At 35.1% G+C, this 10,013-nt stretch overlaps 1 protein-coding gene across 3 annotated transcripts in view; it reads right to left on the reverse strand.

The window, feature by feature from the left end:
• Positions 1 to 10,013, reverse strand: part of DTNBP1 (dystrobrevin binding protein 1) — a 119,664-nt gene that overhangs the window by 106,818 nt on the left and 2,833 nt on the right. For all 3 annotated transcript variants that reach the window (XM_077770124.1, XM_077770122.1, XM_077770123.1), the window contains exon 3: positions 753 to 813. The gene's annotated coding sequence lies outside the window, so the exon portion shown is untranslated. The remainder of the gene's footprint in view (positions 1 to 752; positions 814 to 10,013) is intronic.

Genomic DNA, 10,013 nt, shown 5'->3' on the forward strand with positions numbered 1-10,013 from the left:
TGAGCCTAATGCATTAAATAATTTTTAAAATATCTATCCAGTATTTAAGTGTTTTATAGCTACAGGGTTTTTCAAAGTACCTGGTCTGCATTACTTCCAGAAACCTCCATTCCCCCTTTTCAGTAACTTCTAAGAGAAACGTTAACGGCTAATTTTCATCACATGTATTACTTCTTCTCTATGTAACTATTACAACTTAACACATTGAGGTCAGTGGTTAAGAAAGTCAGTCTACATTAATTAAAAGTCAGAATCACAGAAGTGTGTTGTTGTTGTTTTTTTAAATAAGTTTGACTGATCACCACAGGGCAGAATATTTAATCTTGGCTAATAAAGCTGTAAGTACACGTACCAAATACTTTTAATCACAAGTAACTTTTATACATTATATACTCTACACATAGTGCCTCAAAACAGTTTGTTCTTCTAAGTGACTTGAGGATGACCCCTTAAACTGTTACATTTATTTGGTAAGCAAATTAATGATTTTAGGCCTCAGACTCAAATTCAAAACATTATACTGAGATTAACCAAACACCTACTTGTGACTTGAGGATAAAAGCCATAAACTCTCTAAGCCTAACTCAACTCGGGTTTAGAGAAATTACAAAAAATTTAATTTAGGGAGTTTCATAACCACTAAATTCAGTTTCAGATAGCCTGAAAACGCTTTCATGCAATTCCAAATTTAAGTCTTTAAACTTGAACACTGCAAAAAGAGACTTTCCCCACAGGACTAGTGCATTCTTTACCTCTCCAGCACTTGCACATTCCTTGGCTCTTCTGTGAAGTGCAGCCCATGTATCTTCATACCTGGGAACAGCCAAAAATCATTGTCAACACAAACTACACATTTAAAAAACATACTATCTAAAGTTGCACTTGGAACTCCTATGGTGCTGGGGGGCGGGGGAGGACGCAACTCAAAAAATAATGGGGATGTGTTCCAAAGACACAAAAGAAACTTGAAGGGGCGTCCAATGGCCAAACCTGGGACAATCTGAGCAACAAATTAATAATGGTGGCAAGGGGGTGTAACTCGGGGAATAAAACAAACATCCATGAGTTCATAGTGATTTAAAGAAGTAACTGAATAAATGAATGGGGGAGAAGGGAAAAGTACTTCCGAAGTAGTAGAATTCCAGTTAATAATTATAGAAAAAAATGATAAACATAAGAAGTCACCACTTCATATGCACAACAATAACTGTTTCAGGCAAGAATTCTAATGGATGCTAAAATTAGTGGGTGAAATTAAGAAGAGAAACAAAACATTTACATAGTCTCAAAGTATCTCCCCACAGGACACTCATACAGTAACGAAACGTATAAACATTGTGTGCCTACTAATATGATGGTCTGAGGACACGACGCTGCCCTTCTGGTATTCTTGTCAAAACACCAGTGACTTGAATTTAATCATAAAACAGCACATAAGCCCAAACTGAGGGGCATTTTGCAAAATAACAAAAAGTACTCTTTGAAAGTATTGAGGTTAGGAAAAACCAAGACCCAGGAACTGTGCCAATTAATGGAGATGTAGGAGATACAGCGACTAAATACAATTTATATCCTGGATTGGATCGTGGTCCCCAAATAAGGACATTTGTGGGACAGCTGATGAAATCTGAATGTCTGTAGGATATGGGGCAGTGTGGATTTTCAGGTTTTAATCACTGTACTCTTTAATAAATGTACTCAATTAATAGTACAATGGTAAGATTATTACCAATAATCTTCAAATATGCAAAGCAATAACTGACACCATTGAAGGGGGACATTAATCATTCTCCAATGACAAAGACCTCAATACTCACTCTCAATAATGGTTAAAATGACCAGACCAAAGATAAATAGGAGAGGACCTAAACACCACAATAAACCAACTAGATATACAGATATATATATAGAACACACTACCCAACAGCAGCAAAATACACATTCTTCTCAAGAGCAAATGGGAAATTTTCCAAGATAGATCATTTGCTATGCCACAAATTAACTCTCAATAGATTTTTTTAAAGGGGGGGGGAGTAAATGAGAAATCTCTGAACATATATACTGCTCAATTTTGCTGAGAACCTAAAACTGCTCTGAAAATGTCTATATATCTTTTAACAAAAAAAGACACAGATATTGCACAATGTATCTTTTCTGACCACAATGGGATGAAGTTTGAAATCAATAAGGAATGAAAGGAAAACTGAAAAATTCACAAATCTGTGGAAATTAAAACTTTTAAATAACCACTGGGTCAAAGAAAAAACTCATAAATCAGACAGTATTAAGAAACGAATGAAAATAAAACTACAACATACCAAAAGTTAAGGACTCAAGAAAAACAGGGCTAAGGGTGAAATTGATAGTTATAAATGCTTAGATTAAAAAAGAAGAAAGATCTCAAATCAACAGCCTGACTTCATAATTTAAGGAAGTAGAAAAAGAATAAAATGAACTCAAAGCTACCGGAAGGGAGAAAAAGTAAACATTAGGGCAGATAAATAGTGAACAAAAATGTTGAGAAAAATCAATGAAATAAAAAATTTATTCTTTAGAAAGATTAACAATATTAAATCTTTAAGTGGACTAAGGAAATAAAAGAAGACTCAAAATTAGAAACAAAAGTGGGGAAATTACCAATTTTACAGAAATAAAAAAGGATTATAAGACAGTACTATGAGTAACCATATGACAACAAATCGCATAACCCAGATGTAATGGTCAAATTCCTAGAAACACAAAACCTACCAAGACTGAATCTCAAAGAAACAGAAAATCTGAAGAGACCCATAATTAGTAAGGAGATTGCATCAGTCACTGAAAATCTCGCTTCTGAACAATCAATGCATCAAAGAAGAAATTAAACAGGAAATAAAAGTGTACCTTGAAACAAATAAAAATAGAAATACAACATACCAAAATGTGTGGGATACGGTTCTAAGAGGAAAGTTCATAACAAATGCCTACATTAAAAAGATCCCAAATAAACAACCTAACTCTACACATTAAGAAACCAGAAAAACAAAGCGAGCCCAAAGTTAGCAGAAGGAAGGAAATTATAAAGATTAGAGAAAAAAATAAATGAAATAGAGAATAGAAAAACAATAGACAAGATTAACCAACCTAAGAGTTGACTTTTTGGAAAGGCAAAACGGACACAACCTTAGCCTAGACTAACCATGGAAAAATGACAGATGACCCAAATCAGCAAAATTATAAATGAAAGGGGAGACATTACAGTGGATACTGCAGAAATAGAAAGGACTGTAAGAGTGTACTATGAACAACTATATACCAACAACCTAGTTGAAATGTAAAAATTCTTAGAAACAAACTACCACAATGGAATGAGAAAAAAATAGAAAAGTTTGAATAGCAATTACTAGTAAGAAGGTTGAATCAGTAATCAAAATTCTCCCAATGAAGGAAAAGCCCAGCATGAGAGGGCTTCACTGGTGAATTCTGTTAAACATTTCAAGAAGAATCAATGCCAATTCTTTTCAAACCCTTCCAAAAAACTGAAAAGAAATGCACCCAAACTCATTTCAGGAGGCTAGCAGCACCCTGACACCAAAGCCAGAAAAGGACACTATCGGAAAAGAAAACTACAGCCCAACATCCCTGATGAATAGGTGGATGTAAAAACTCTCAATAAAATACTAGCAAGTCAAATTCAGAAGCACATTAAAAGAACCATTCACCACGATCAAGTAGGATTTATACCTGGGATAAGGAGATGGTTCAACCCCGACTAATCAGTGTGATATACCACATTAACAGAACTGAAAAAATGCCATACAGTTATCTCAACAGATGCAGAAAAAGCATTTGACAAAATTCAACATCTGTTTATGATAAAAACTATTAACAAATTATGTATAAAAGGAATGCAACTCAACACTATAAAAACCATATATAAGCTCATAGCTAACATATACTCAGTGGTGAAAGGTTGAAAGTTTTCCTCTAAGACCAGAAACAAGACAAGGGCTCCCACTCACGGTTCCTATTCGACACAGTAGTAGAAGTCCTTGCCAGAGCAATCAGATATGAAATACAAGGCATCAGAATTGGAAAGGTGTAAGGAGAATTGTCTATTTGCAGATGATGTAATTTTATATATAGAAAACCCTAAAGACTCCACCAAAAAAAGCCTGTTAGATCTAACCAACAAACTCAATAAAGCTGCAGGATACAAAATTAACATACAAAAATCAGTAGTGTTTCTACACACTAACAACAAATTATCTGAAAAATAAGATGACTCCATTTACAACAGCATCATAAACAATAAAATAGCTGGGAATAAATTTACCCAAGAAGGGGAAAGAGCTCTACTCTGAAAGGTATAATGATGTGAGAAATCGAAGATGAAAATAAATGGAAAGGTATCCCATGTTCATAGACTGGGAAAATATTGTTAAAACGTCAATACTACCAAGAGCTATCCATAGATTCAATGCAATCCCTATCAAGATTCCAATGACATTTTTTAAGTATAAAAACAATACTAAAATTTATATGGAACCACAAAGACCCTAAATAGCCAAAGCAATCCTAAGAAACAAGAATAAAGAGTGAGGCATCACATTTCCTGATTTCAAGCTATACTACAGAGCTATAGTCATCAAAACAGTCTGGAACTGGCCTAAAAACAAATAGATCAATGGAAGAGAACAGAAAGTCCAGGAATAACCCCAAGCATATATGGTCAACTAATATTTGACAAGTGAGTCAAGAATACTCAATGGAAAAGACAGTCTCTTCAATAAATGGCCCTAGGAAAATGGGATATTCACATGTAAAATAATGAAACTATACCCTTTTCTTATACCTCTCATAAAAATTAACTCAAAATGGATTAAAGACTTAAATATAAGACCAGAAACCATGAAACACCTAGAAGAAAACACAGGTAAAAAGTTCCATGACATGGGTCTTGGCAATGTTTTCTCAGCTAGAAAACCTTAAGTACAAGCAACAAAAAAAAGTGGGGATATATCAAAATAAAGAGCTTCTGCAGAGCAAAAGAAATGACACAGTAAAAAGACAATCTAATGGGAACAAAAAATATTTCCAAACCATGTATCTGATAAAAGGTTAATATCCAAAATATGTAAGGAACACGTACAACTCAATACCCAAAAAAAGCCCAAATAATCCAGTTTTTAAAATGTACAAAAGACATCACCAGACATTTTTCCAGAGATATATGAATGGTTAACAAGCATATGAAAAGATGCTCAACATCACTAATTATTAGACAAATCAAAACCCCAAGGAACTACCACCTCCTGTTAGAACAGGAGGTCTAACCACCTGTTAGAACAGCTATCATCAAAAAGATACAACAAATGCTGGTGAGGACGTTGGGAAAAAGGAACCCTCAGTTGCACTGTTGGTGGGACTGTAAACAGGTGTAGTCACTATGGAAAACATAATGGAGGACCCTTAAAAACTTAAGAACAGAAATACCTCACAATCCAGCAATCCTACTTCTGGATATTTATCCAAAGGAAGCAACGCTAACTCAACACTGAACCCTCCTGTTCACAGTGGCATTATTTACAATAGTCAAAACATGGAAACAGCTTAGGCATCCATTGATGGATGGGTGACATATATATATACACAGTATATACAATGGACTATTATTCAGCCATAAAAAATGAGGCAACTCTGCCATTTGTGACACCATGAATGCACTTTGAGGGCATTATGCTAAGTGAAGTGAAATAAATCAGACAAAGACAAATGTGTGATCTCACTTATATGCAGAATAAAAAAAAAATCCAAACTCAGAAAGAGAGATCAGATTTGTGGCTATTGGAGGCAGAGAGGAGGAAAAGGGAATTAGAAGAAGGTGGTCAGAAATTACAAACTTCCAGTCATAAGTACTAGGAATGTACTGTACAACAGGATGAGTATAGTAATACTGACATATGACACATGAAAGTTAAGAGTTCTCGTCACAGGAAAAAAATTTTTTTGTGTTCCGTTTGTTTTACCTCTATGAGATGATGGATGTTAACTCACTGTTGTGATCATTTCACAATATATGTAAATCAAACCACTGTACTGTACACCTTAAACTTATACAGTGACACAGCAAATTATATCTCAGTAAAACTGGGGGAAAAAAACTTTTTAAACCTCTCCAAAAAAGAAAAGCCTGGGTCCTGATGTTTTCACTGGTGAATTATGCCAAACATTTAAAAAACACCAAACCATCTCAAACTCTTCCAAAAAACAGGAGGGAACACTCTCTAATTCTAAGGCCAGCATTGTCCTGATATGTAAGCCAAAGACATTACAAGAAAACTACATACCCTATATAAACACTGATGCAAACTGAATTCAGCAGCATATTGAAAGGATTATATACCATGACCTATTGGGATTTTTCTTCCCTAGAATTCAAGAATGGCTCCACATACAAAAACCAATCAAAGCAATATACCACAGTAATAAAACTAAGGCGGATAAATATATAACTTCAATTGATGTTAAAAAGCATGACAAAAATCAATACACTTTCATGATAAAAACTCAAAGAAAAACAAAGACTAAAAGGAAACTAAGTAAACATAAAAGGAAAACTAAGTAAAAGGAAACTAAACCATATATGAAAATCCCACAACTATCATCATATTTGATGGCAAAAGATTGAAAGCTTGTCTTCTAAGATCACAAGACAAAGATGACTGCTTTTGCTAATTCTATTCAACATAGTAATGGAAGATCTAGCCAGAGCAATCAGGCAAGAAAAAGAAATAAAAGCCACCAAATTGGAAGGAAAGAAATAAAATTATGTTTGCTGATGATATAATCCTCCATGTATAAAAGCCTAGGGATTCCACAAAAACAAACCCTGTTAGAATAAACAAATTCAGCAAAGTAGCAGAATACAAAAATCAACACACAAAGTCAGTTGGGTTTCTATATACTGACAATGAAAACTCAAAAAAGAAATTTAAAAATTCCATTTAGGTGGGCATTAAAAAATTTAGGATTTAACAAAGAAGATGAAAGACTAGTATAATGAAAACTACAAAGCACTTCTCACAGAAATTAAAGAAATCATAAATAATTGGAAAGGTATCCCATGTTCATGGACTAGAAGACTAGTATCATTAAGATGTTAATAATTACATAAAGTAATCTATAAACATTTAATGCCATCTCTATCAAAATCCCAAGGACATTTTTTGTAGAAGCAGAAAAAAATCCATCATAAAATTTATATGGAATCTCAAGGGACCCTGAATAGCCAAAACAACCTTGATAAGAAGAACAAAGCTGGAGGACTCACACTTCCTGATTTTAAAACTTACAGGGGTACCTGGGTGGTTCTACTGGTTAAGCATTTGACTCTTCGGTTAAGCATTTGACTCTTCATTTCAGCTCAGGTCACAATCTTACGATTTGTGGGATCAAGCCCCGCATTAGGCTCTGCACTGACGGCATGGAGCCTGCTTGGGATTCTCTCTTCCTCTGTCTCTGTCCCTCCCCCATGCATTCTCTCTCATTCTCTCTCTCTCTCAAAATAAGTAAACTTAAAAAAACATACTACAAAGCTATAGTAATCAAAACAGTGTGCCACTGTTATAAAAACAAACAGATATCCAGGCCAATGAAATAGCCCAGAAATGAACTCTCACATACATGGTCAAATAATTTTGAACAAGGTCTGCAAGACCATGCAATGGAGAAAGGATAGTCTTTTTAACAAATGGAGCTTGGAAAACTGGATATTCACATGTGAAATAATGAAGCTGGGCCCTTACTTAACATCATACACAAAAATCAATGAAATGAATCAAAAATCCAAACATAAGTACTAAAACTATAAACGTCTTAGAAAAAAACATAGGGAAAGCTTCATGACATTGAATTTGGCAATGATATCTTGGATATGACACCACAAGCACAAAGAATAGACAAACTGTACTTCATCAAAATTAAAAGATTTTGTGCATCAAAGAACACAGAGTAAAAAGGCAACCCACAGGATGCATATCTGATATGAGATTAATATCCAGACACATACAGAACTCCTAAAACTCAATAACAAAAACCACCCTATCCAAAAATGGGCAAAAGGCTTGAGTTGACGTTTTTCTAAAGAAGATACATAAAAACCCAATAAGCACATGAGAAGATGCTCATAATCATCAGTTACTAGGGAAATACAAAGCAAAACCACAAGGAGATACCACTTCACACCAATGAGAATGGCTATTAAAAAAAAAAAAAAAGGAAAACCAAAAACAGAAAATAACAAGTTTTGGTGAGACTATGGACAAATGGGAGCGCTGTGCACAGCTGGTGAGAATGTAAAATCATGTGGCTGCTAGCTAAACAGTAGAGTGGTTCTTCAAAAAAATTAAAAGTAGAATGACCACATGATCCAGCAATTCTGAGTATAAACCCAAAAAACCTGAAAGGAGGGTCTTGAAGAGAGATTTGCACACTCATGTTCACAGCAGCCTTACTCACAAGAGCTAAAAGGTGGAAGTAGCCTAAGTGATCATTAATAGATGAATGGATAAACAAAACATGATATATGCTTATAATGAAACATTAATCAGCCTTAAAAAGAAAATTCTGACATACGCTTGAGCATGGATAAATCTTGGAAACAGTAAGCAAAGTGAAATAAGCCAGTCACAAAAAGACAAATACTATATAAGTTCACTTATATGAGGCACCTAGAGCAGTCAAATTCATAGAAAAAGAAAGTCTAATGACGGTCACCAGAGACAGGGAAGGTGGCAACGGGGAACGGCTGTTCAATGAGTAGAGTTTTCAGTTTTCCAACATGGAAAGTTCTGACGACTGGATGCATAACAGTGTGAATGTACTTAACACTACCGAGTTGCAAACTTACAAATGGTTAAGATGGTAAATTTTGTTATGTGCATTTTATCATAATTTTTAAGTTAAAAAATTATAATACAGAGATCTGCTATTTAAAATGGTCTTCCCTATGGGGCGCCTGAGTGGCTTAGTCAGTTGAGCGTCCGACTTTTGCTTAGGTCATGATCTTGCGGTTCGTGGGTTCGAGCCCCGCGTCGGGCTCTGTGCTGACTGCCAGCTCAGAGCCTGGAGCCTGTTTCAGAGTCTGTGTCTCCCTCTCTCTCTGACCCTCCCTTGTTCACGCTGTCTCTCTGTCTCTCCTAGAAATAAATTTTTAAAAATATTAAAAATAAAATGGTCTTCCCTAAAAATTTTTTTTTAAAAAAATGGTCTTTCCTCCAATGCATATTAGTTCCAAAGAGAAAACACTGTTTCAATGCACCGAATGAACATATTATAGACATCTTCCTATGGTTGTAAATTTTTATATTAAGCCCCCACAATGTGCTACATTCCAAAAAATCACCACACATGAAAGTCTACGCTTCTAAAATAAATCTTTCAATGTTCATTCAACTAAATGACTAGATTAAAAAAAAAAATAGAGATAAAATGTAAACAGCACACCACTGATTTTTACTGTACCTTCTTTCGTGTTCACTTATGCTCTTCACTCGACAAAACCAAGCAAGAACTTAATATCAAATTAAGCACTTTTGAGTAAAGAAAAAAAAAATCTCTAGATTTAGCAACCACAAAAAGAAACCCAGTAAAGAGCGAGAAAAGAGAAAGCAAAATGCAGGCACAGGGGACTGTGTCATAATAAAAGCAGGTCAGGAGAAGGAGACGTTGCACCACACACATCTTTACCATGTATCGGTCAGAGGGCATGTTATTAAGTTCATAACAGCAACATACTTAAACTATATATTTATAACAGTTATACTGAAGTAATTCACATACGATAAAATGCATCCTTTTAAAGTATACAGTTCAGTAGTTTTTAACACAGTCACACAGTTGGGCAACTGTCAGTGTCATCTAATTCCAAATCGTTTTCATCACCCCAAACAGAAACCTCATTCTCATTAGCAGTCACTACTCATTCCCCTCCCCCCTCCTCTCCCGCCCGCCCCCCCCCCCCTCCCCTCCCC

The sequence above is a fragment of the Crocuta crocuta genome, unplaced genomic scaffold, assembly GCF_008692635.1.
Source record: "Crocuta crocuta isolate KB4526 unplaced genomic scaffold, BGI_CrCroc_1.0 scaffold24, whole genome shotgun sequence".
NCBI classification, from domain to species: Eukaryota; Metazoa; Chordata; class Mammalia; order Carnivora; family Hyaenidae; genus Crocuta; species Crocuta crocuta.